Here is a 9,380-nt window from a genome sequence, read left to right as displayed (position 1 = left end):
CCTGTCGCTGTTCAGCCAGTTGTGAAGCGTTAGTACGGCCATCGCTATTTTCTGTACCTTGACAGGGCTCAAAAGGAAGGGGGCTCGAAAACAGCGCCATCTATTGGCTAGGATTCCCAGGATATTCTCGGAAATCCTTCGTCCTCGAGATATCCGATAGTTAGCAATTCTTTCTTCGACTGTAAGGCTCTTTCGAGGATACGGCTTCAGCATGTAGCTTGCCAAAGAAAACGCCTCGTCTGCTGTTATGACAAAAGGAACTGCCTTGCTAGCCCCGGGAAATGGGCAAGGAGGAGGTACGTTAAGCGGATTGTCTGGGCTGTCCAAAGCCTTCTTCAGTGAGCACCGTGCCCATGCGCGTCCGTCTGAGTTCCGCCCGTTGGTGCCTACATCTGCACAGAGGCACTCGTAACTCTGTCCCGACATGATTAACGCAATAACACTTTCGTTCCCTTTGTAGTCGTTGAAATGGGAACCAGCATTTGGGGGCTTCTGGATCAAAATCCGTTTTCCGTCTATAGCACCAATGTTATTTGGAATATTTCACTTAGAGTAGAATAATGTTGCAATTTCGCGCCAGTTTTCTACGAGGTTGGGCGTTTTTAAGCGTTGTCTTCCCAAAACTTGGTAAATCGCGTCGCATACTCCCATTACAATCTGAGACACAGTACTCTTGCCAATCCGAAACTGAAAGGAAAGGGACTTGAACGTCTCTCCTGTTGCCAAGTATCTGATACCAAGGGCAAGTCTTTCGTTTGGCGCAATAGATGTCCTCATATGGGTCTCTTGCTTTGTTAAAAGGGGCCCTACAACCTCCACTAATGCTAGGAACTTGGCATGAGGCATCCTCATGTACTCGCCAAACCCAAGGGTGTCTTCCGCCGCTAATTCTCGAAACAGTGTATGATAGGCCCCCAATTCCTCTTTTCGTTTTATCCACTCGCGAGTCCACACTCGTCGTTCGATAGTCGCAGGAAGGTCGTCGTCTAAAAGCTGCATCAAAGTCAGCAACATGAACTTACGCTTTCTGGCAACTTCACGCACCGCCATCATGACTAGTCAATGGCGACGTTTAAAACGTTGCTTCCGTACTTATTGCATTCCAAAACAATGTAATTATCCATCTATTTTCGTCCAATTGTGTGTTTATCGCAAGTATGTAAGCATGGCAGTATTGTATTGCCTTTTCTTTGCTGTCTGTGATTGGTTAAGTTTGTAGTAAAGCTGCAGACACGCGCTCTCGAGTTGTTCACACGATAAAAATCGTCGTTTTTGCAACATTCGTTGCTGCAACATGCCGCATAAAGGTTGACCAAATGAACTTTGGCGAGACACGATGCTGTGACACATAGGTGTGAAATCGTGTGGCACGAAGAACTCAGACAATAGGACACCTTGTGGGTACATGTCTCTGGAACACGCAATAACTGCAGTTGAAAGTGTGTGTGCGTAAATACGTTTTGTCCCTGCTGTGAGCTCCGAATAAAAGTGCCTGCTGCATTTCCTCTCGTATGTATGGAACGGGATTTGACTGCGGCTTCCTGTCCCCGGGACATGTAATGGCTGCATTAGCGAATGTATGTGCGCAATTTGATGTTGTCCCTGCCGCGCGCGTCCGATACAGGCGCATGCTACAGCCCTCCTCATGTGAACGAAACAGTAATTTACCTCCGCTACAAGTCCCTGGGACATGTTCCCGCTGCTGTGCTTAATTGTCTGTGTTGGTTGTGATTTTTTACTCGCTGCATGTCCCCGGTACACATGCATGTAAAATGCCCCGTAGTGTGTGAGTAAAATGGATAGATGTCCCAGGGACATGCTTATGGCGCAGTTTGTTCTGTGTGTACATGTTGTGATTTGGTAGGTGCTTCGTGTCCCCGATATAGGTTCCCGCTCTATGCCACGTTATATGTATGGAATATGAGTTTAAAACTGCTGCATGTTCCAGGGTCATGTAGCTGCAAAATGACCCCTAGTGTGCGAGCACCTTCAAATAAAGTTCCCTAACGCGAACAGGAAGGTCGCAGTGGGGCTTGTAAAGATAAGTTAACTGTACCATATTACAAATTGACTTTGCAAACCTTTGGAACCTTTCCTTTTTGTGCTGTAGCTTTTTTAATGATTGAGATGTACATTGTAAAAGCAATGCTTTGGAGCATGTTTTGACTAATGAATTATTCCTTGCACCGGAGGTGCATGGTTGGCCTAGTGGTAAGAGCACTCCCCTCCCACCAATATCAGGGGCGGATCCAAACCGGTTTCCACCGTTTACGGAGCATGCTCAGTGTTCCTTATTAGTGCTACAGGGCTAGAAAACTAGACACTTGATAAAAGTTTCTTTCCTTTCTTCCATAACAAAAGGTGCTCTATTAAGAAGAAAGTGAGCCATTTTCCTTGCAACGATTGGGCTCATATCAGCACCTTGATCAGCTTTGTTATGGTAGATCAGTTCGAGTTGAAAAATACGTGTGTTGCTAACTAGTTGCTTTATTTTTTTTCTTTGTTATTGTATTGTTAAATTCACTTTCCTTATTTAATTGAGGGCTGTATGTCAGAAAACGTGTGGTTAATACGTTTTCCCTCGTTAAAAAGGATAATGGTATTCTAATATTGTATCGTTTGAGGCCTGAAGTTAGCATTAGTAAAGAGTTTGGGTTGTTTCCGCAGACTGCATTTTGCACTAAACGAAACATTGTTTGGACAGCCAACAGTTTTATAAAAGATAAGTACGCAGTGTTGATTCTCAAGTGCTCCAACTGCAGCTGAATCGAGAGAACAGGGTCTGGAAATCTGGACCACTTTCCCCGCATTTGTCAACTTGGTATTCTCCACGTCATTTAATCAACAGCCGTACAAGTACATCGACGACTTGTATTTTCATGCGCAATCATTAGTATTTCTGTCAAAATAAGAAGACTTCCGTTAAAAGTACGTCAACCGGGGGCTCTCTTGGCTCAGCGACTCTGCGTACAGCTGTCCCCTCCACTCCAGAAATGCTCTTTTTTTTTTTCTTGAGCGGAGTGGGGCGGAGGTACCCTCGACTTGTTCTAACCCCTGAGACGCCCTCAACGAAGCAATGTACAACACCGCAGCAAGTTTCGTTTCTTAATGCACATTAAGGTAATTCCTTAGTATTGTATTGCGCATCCTTACTGCACACGATTTTCGCGTCATTAGCGCGCGCACACGAGCACGTGCGCATACAAAACGTAAAAGATTTCGCTCAAACTAAACCCGATAGCAAAATAAATGCTCCTTTTCTCTCAAACGAGCACGGTGACCCCCGATTTTTTTTTTTTTTCAGGTATTTGCTTAGAACAGTCTAATAAAGAACATATTTGAAGAAGAAAAAAAGTTTGATAGTAGAACATGAATTTTTTTTGGAAAACAGTTCCGTACTGGGTGTATTTTACCCAAGGCGAGGACTTAAAGCTAACCACGGAACTGTCCCAAAAAGTGCACTGTTCCCACAACCACGGAATCAAAGTCGGCGTAAATGAAGCATTACTGCTTATGTAAATAAAAGAAGCTTTATTTTCAAAATAAAATTTTGTGTCTTTGAAGTAACCAAGACTTAATTCTGTATGAAGGTGATTCGAATTTTTAACGCGAAAACAGTAATAATACCCCATTTTAAGAGCCTGCTGACGCGTAAACAAGCACGGTGACCCCATTTTTTTTTTGCATTTTTTTAATGTTCATATCATGAATGTTAATTATGCCAAGTTTCCAAGAAAGTTTGATAGTGGAACAATTTCAAGGGAATTACCTTAAACCCAGACGCCTGTTCGTCTTTTCATGCAGCAACCTCGTCCCCAGGGTCTCTCTTCTCTTCTTTCCATTGTCGTTGAACAATGGAGGCAGAGAAGAGAGACCCTGGGAACGAGGTTGTTCATGCAGGTTTCTCATTTTTGACTTAGTAAGTCAACTGACCATGCTCGTCATTCAACCATTGGCGGCGAGGATGCAAAACACTGTTGACTATCCAAAAACGACAACGAAACAACGGGGTTCTCGTTTAAGACCAAAAGAAAAGCGCTTCCTGTATAACGTACGATCCCTAAACAAAACTTGAATTTTTGCTATAGTTTTCATTCTTGGAATGCATAGGAAAACCAAATCCAATCCTAAAGGAAGGATGTGAAAGATGTTTCTTTTCTCAATTCCGAAACGGCGGTGATTGTTTTACGATGCTATTCTTTTGCCTTTCCTTTCTGTTGCTTTACTTCATCTTACAGCCGTCTGATCAGTGCGAAGAAAAGTTGAAGCTCGTTGGATCGGCACTCACACTGCGTTAGTTTCTCCAAAACCGAAAGGCAAATCGTTTTTATTGTTGATGTATTTGAAACTGCCCTTAGAACTACTCCAATCCTTTTTTCTCGTGATCAGATTGTTACAACTGTTATGTATGTACTTGTGTAAATGGAAAATCTGTATTCAGCCAAAGATTATTCATTTCAGTATTATTCAAAGGATTCTGCGAAGTCGGAGATTTACTTGGATTGGCTAGAACTTTTGCCACATATAACGGAACTGCAACTAAACGTATCCGAACGGTCTGTACCATCCCTTTTACCCGAATTGAAAATGATCATGGCTAGTAATATTTCAAAGAGAGAAAAAAACATCTTACAAAGGGGTCGAGCTTTCAGAAGTTGAATCATCATTGTCAAAGAGGATCTACGACCTCTATTTTTATTATCTCAAAACTACCGAAAGAGGAAATGAAATTTGAAGAGCAATATTGTTGCAATGAACTCCCTCTATTCTGGGAAACTGTCTATTCAATCCCCTTCAACTAAGCTATTGATGCAAAATCGTGTGAATTCCAATGTAAATTTCTTTGTTGATTTTCTTTTTAAGATTGGGAAGAGAGAATCTCCACTAGTGGTAACAAAGGAAAAAATGACTGATCTCTTGTGTTGCAACCGTATTCTGGCGTTCAACAAAACCTGTTTTCGAAAACTATTAGTATGCAATTTCCGAGGGTGATTATTCACCGTTTGAAGATCCGCATAAATACAATCTCCTTATACTGCTTTCGAAACAGAAAATTTACAGCTGCAAACAAAAGAATGCTCCATCAAAACGTGCAGTATTGTTGGCAAGAGCGAAAGCAGTCTATGAACGACGGATTACTTAAGAGAGAAACAAGCTCTCTTTTCACAATAAAAAATGGGATAAGTTCCTTGCACAGGAACATCCTCTCATTTCCCGTAATACAATTGGACTACCGTATCCAACGTTTCAAAACTTTCGAGTATCCAGTTCCCTGCAAGGTCTGTTTCTGTGTTTTTTTTGTACCCTTTGCTCTGTTTGTATGTAAGCGGTCGTGTGAAGTAAACATTCGCACATGAAAGTAACGGATATGAACAAAAAATGCCTTTTTGTGTGAAGTAGCGCAAGTGAATAGAATTGGTTAGCGTGTTGAAATAAACTAAACAGTCGTTTAGCTTTTGGCTTCTAACCGTGTTTCGTGCACGAATATTTGGATTTCTTTTCTAGTGAGAGGAAAGCCACATTTCACGCAATTGGTGTATTCATTCTTGTCCCAACCATTCAGTCCTCGTGGTACTCGCCAGAGGGTTGTGGACGCTAGGGGGTCATCTTTCTATTCATGGACAATTTGAGAGCGTTGTGATTCCCTTACACTTTCTTTTTCGATTATCTCAAGCGATCATGTATATCTAGTTGTCTGACCAATAACGCAAAAGCAAAATTTATCCACTAAAAAAACCGCCTATAAGGACGTATCCTTGGAATGCACAAACAGGTAACACAAACTGTCCAGTTATAGCGAACTACAACTACGGGTAAAGTTAGGAAAATGGGGAGAGATTACCAGAAAAATAATTCTGTAATTTAACTGGAAGTTATTTGTTAAAAAGACAGGAAGAGGTTGTCTCTTAGAATTTATGCTACTAAATTTGCAAATGGAAACAACGAGAGGGGCTATCAGGATACGGGATATTTAGGTAAAACACATATAGAAATAAGGGATATTTGGGAACAACGGGATGCGGGATATTAAAAAAACCAGACTGGCATTACAGAGGTACAAAACCACAGGAATTAACGGGATACAGGATACATAGGCCAACAATTAATAGGATACGAGATACTTAAATCCCCCCTCCCCTAATGGGGCCTCAACAATCAGCACAGCAACGCTATCAGAATTCACTTGTACTAAAGCTCTTTGAGGAATGTCAGGATAAAAAAGGTCAGACTTCTTTGGAATACTGACTGGAGATCGGCTACTTCATTCGTTTCCTTTGCTCTGTGTATAAAACAAAATAGTTGTTTAAGACTTTTTTTCTAATTTTCTTTTCACGTTTTTGTGGTAGTGCAACACACTGTAACCGGGTTGTAAGAGTGTAAGACCGTGGTGTCAATAGGCCTGCAGCGCGTACATAAATCACTAAAATAAACAGGTCTGTTGGAAGCGTGCTTGAGTTTCAACAAAATGAGCGCCAAAATCGGCAAGAATTTGTGTCACTGATTAATAATAAAGCAGCTGCCATTTCCAAAACGATGGAATTACCTTGGTGATAAATAACCTCGTATAGGAGAGTAAATTATTGACTTTGCAGAAACAATGGTCAACCTCAAGAGTTGGGCGATTGTGATCTTTGTGTTGAATTCGCACATTTTTCATCAAACGTTATAACACTTGAAAGAAAAAAAAAACAAACGAACAAAAACAAAAAGCCGGTACCTTGCCATCATTTTGACACAGAGGTACAATTCGTTTCGCGAGTAAACACGCAAGGTAACTTAATCACGGCGCCCGCTGAATTCGATGACACTTTCGATTTTGCGATGTACCAATCTCGACCCCAGAGCTCTTCTCTTGACCGAGGGAGAGAAGAGCTCTGGGGTACCCTGAAGCAAAGTGTCTTCTCATTGGTTTTCGTGAATAACAATCAAAAGCGTCTCTAATTGGTGCATACATGTTAGCACGAGGTGTGAGCAGGCGCCGTAAGGCTCAAATAGCCAATTCTTGGCTGTAAGAACCCTACGGTGTTACTGCACTACAACACGTACGCAATGCGTGCCTATTTTTTATTCCTGTACAAGAAGGAATGGATATATTTTTTGTTGTGGAATGTCATTGGCTTGACCTATCACATACCATTAAATTTGATGTAACTTAAGTTAAAGTGTCTACTAAAGTTAGGCCCATTCGGATGGGGTTAGTACTTGAATGGGAGACCACTGCGAAGTCCCCGCGAAGACGATCTCTAACTTTTTTAAACTATTTCATTTTTATTTTATTTGGCCGTTGAAGGCTATTTTTTTATTCTGTTGTTTGGGTTTGGTAATATCATTGACATGATCGACTTCCTCTGAAGTCCTTTCTAAATCGCTACTGTTAGTCAACTTCTTCCCCGGTTTGTGGGGCTTAATTCAATTTCCGCGGGTTATGCGGAAAACGAAAGACTACTACGAAGAAAAAAAAAAACAAAAAGAAAAATAAAAATAATAATAATAATAAAGGAATGGGCCTGAATTGTTACCGTGCCTGCCTGCGGCATCCCTGGGAAAAAAAAACAGTAATTTATACCAGTTCATGATGGTTGCCTGTTTGGGGAATGTGAAAAGGACTAAAGTGTGTTGTGTTTTTAGTCTTCTCCCATAAGTGAGTGTGCGGCAAGAGAGCGTCCTCAGCGCAAGGTTTAGCGTTTAACACCTAGAAGGCATGCGATAATCAAAGCCCAATCACGTGCCTGAACACCGCATTCAAGTGGTTTACTTCGAGCCTACAATCATCTGAAAAAAACTGACATATGACGTTGGGGAGGGGCAACAAGACAGTAGATTGTGATATAGAATGACAGATAATTTTCTCATTGATATGATGGGAACTTTCGAGATCAGAGAGAGTAATGAAATCTAGACACGGCGTTGAAAGACCTAAAGAAGGCTGCAAAGTACTACTTGTCAACACAATACAGCTTTTAAGATGTTTTTTTGCGATCAAAAGAAATCGTGGAAGGTCGTACAGCTCGAGTCAGGCGCAAGCTTTGTGGGATGTCCCCGTTACGTGCAGAAAACGAGGAAGTACGGAAAAACAGATTCAAAGCCTGCATAATGATCACCCAGGAAATGAGCCGCTCTGAGAACTCATGTGACAATTCTCTAACTTACCAAGAGGAACAGCATCACGTCACGACGGACATCGGTTGATCGAACGAACCTATAAACAGGATGCGGAAGCCACTTGGAGCAAGCGGTAAGGGCAATGCAGAAGAAAACTCATCTCGAGCTCCCTGGATATGGCAAGGCCCTTTATAGTCATCTGTCATCTTCTAAATGGAAGGCAATTCGATACTGAACCAACTGAGCCAACTGTGCTGGGACCACATATGCGCAAACTGAGCCACCGCGCACCAGTGGCTCAGTTGATTGAGCACCGGGCTGCCTTGCGGGAGGCCGTGAGTTTGCCTCCGGCCGGACCAACACTCAGGGTCTTTAAACAACTGAGGAGAACGTGCAGCATTTGTAATTACATCTGCAAATGGTTAGACTCAAGGACGATAAACCGTAGGCCCTGAGCGTCACAATCCTTCAACGTTCATAACTCCGTGTGAACCCACGCACTATTCGCAAGGAGTTCCCGGTGTTGTGGTCTCTCCTCGTTTGTTATCATGGTTGGGAGGGTACCTGCTCGGAGATAATTGCTACACCAAGCTACTCTAAAATCCGGGGGCAAATTAAGTTGGTAGCCTCTTTCAGTTAAGGTTTTTTTAACCTTAAATTTACTTTGTAGCATATATATGAATATTGATGAATTTGACTTTTTTAGCTATCTCGCTCAGCCCAAACTTTCCTACCGTCAATTCAGATGAATAACCACGATAATTCTTAGCGGCTGCCAGCAGCGCATGAATATGCTGATGTCCGATCTCACCAATAGATCAATTGCTTGTAAAGCGCATTTGACTGTGTAAATAGAAAATGCGCTATATAAATTCATTACCATTACCACGTCACCCGTACCTGCAGGTTACGCATCGGCAGTGTGTGAATTTGCCTAACATCCATGCGTCAAACACTGCTTGTGATATTTCATTGCCTTTTCCAAGTGGAATTGCCCAGAACAGTCGGCTCTCGACTGTACTTTTGACATGATGCATTTACAAAGTAATGATAATGATAACCATCATAATCATCGTCGTATCATCATCATAATATTATTATTATTATTGTCATAATAACTTTACAAAAAATGAAAGTACTTCAAAGTATCACAGACGTATAATTTTATCATCGCAAATAAATGAGTTACTATAATCCAGAAACTCCGCTCAGGAGGGGGTACTCAATCAAGTATAACTCGCTTCGCCGGGGTTACCAGCCAGTTTGATTGTTTAAAG

The 9,380-nt window shown here is 41.8% G+C and overlaps 1 long non-coding RNA gene and 1 pseudogene across 1 annotated transcript; one reads left to right on the top strand and one right to left on the bottom strand.

The window, feature by feature from the left end:
* The window catches only part of LOC138011573 (uncharacterized), a 1,417-nt pseudogene extending 367 nt beyond the window's left edge, over positions 1-1,050 (bottom strand).
* Positions 1,051-2,666: 1,616 nt separating this feature from the next.
* On the top strand, positions 2,667-6,265 carry LOC137976423 (uncharacterized). Its single transcript, XR_011117763.1, has 2 exons — positions 2,667-4,316; positions 4,864-6,265. It is a non-coding gene; the product is annotated as an uncharacterized lncRNA (long non-coding RNA).
* Positions 6,266-9,380: the final 3,115 nt, after the last annotated feature.

This window comes from Montipora foliosa, chromosome 1, assembly GCF_036669935.1.
Source record: "Montipora foliosa isolate CH-2021 chromosome 1, ASM3666993v2, whole genome shotgun sequence".
Lineage (NCBI taxonomy): Eukaryota > Metazoa > Cnidaria > Anthozoa > Scleractinia > Acroporidae > Montipora > Montipora foliosa.
Note: the sequence above shows the minus strand (reverse complement) of the source record. Positions and strands in the feature narration are given on the sequence as shown.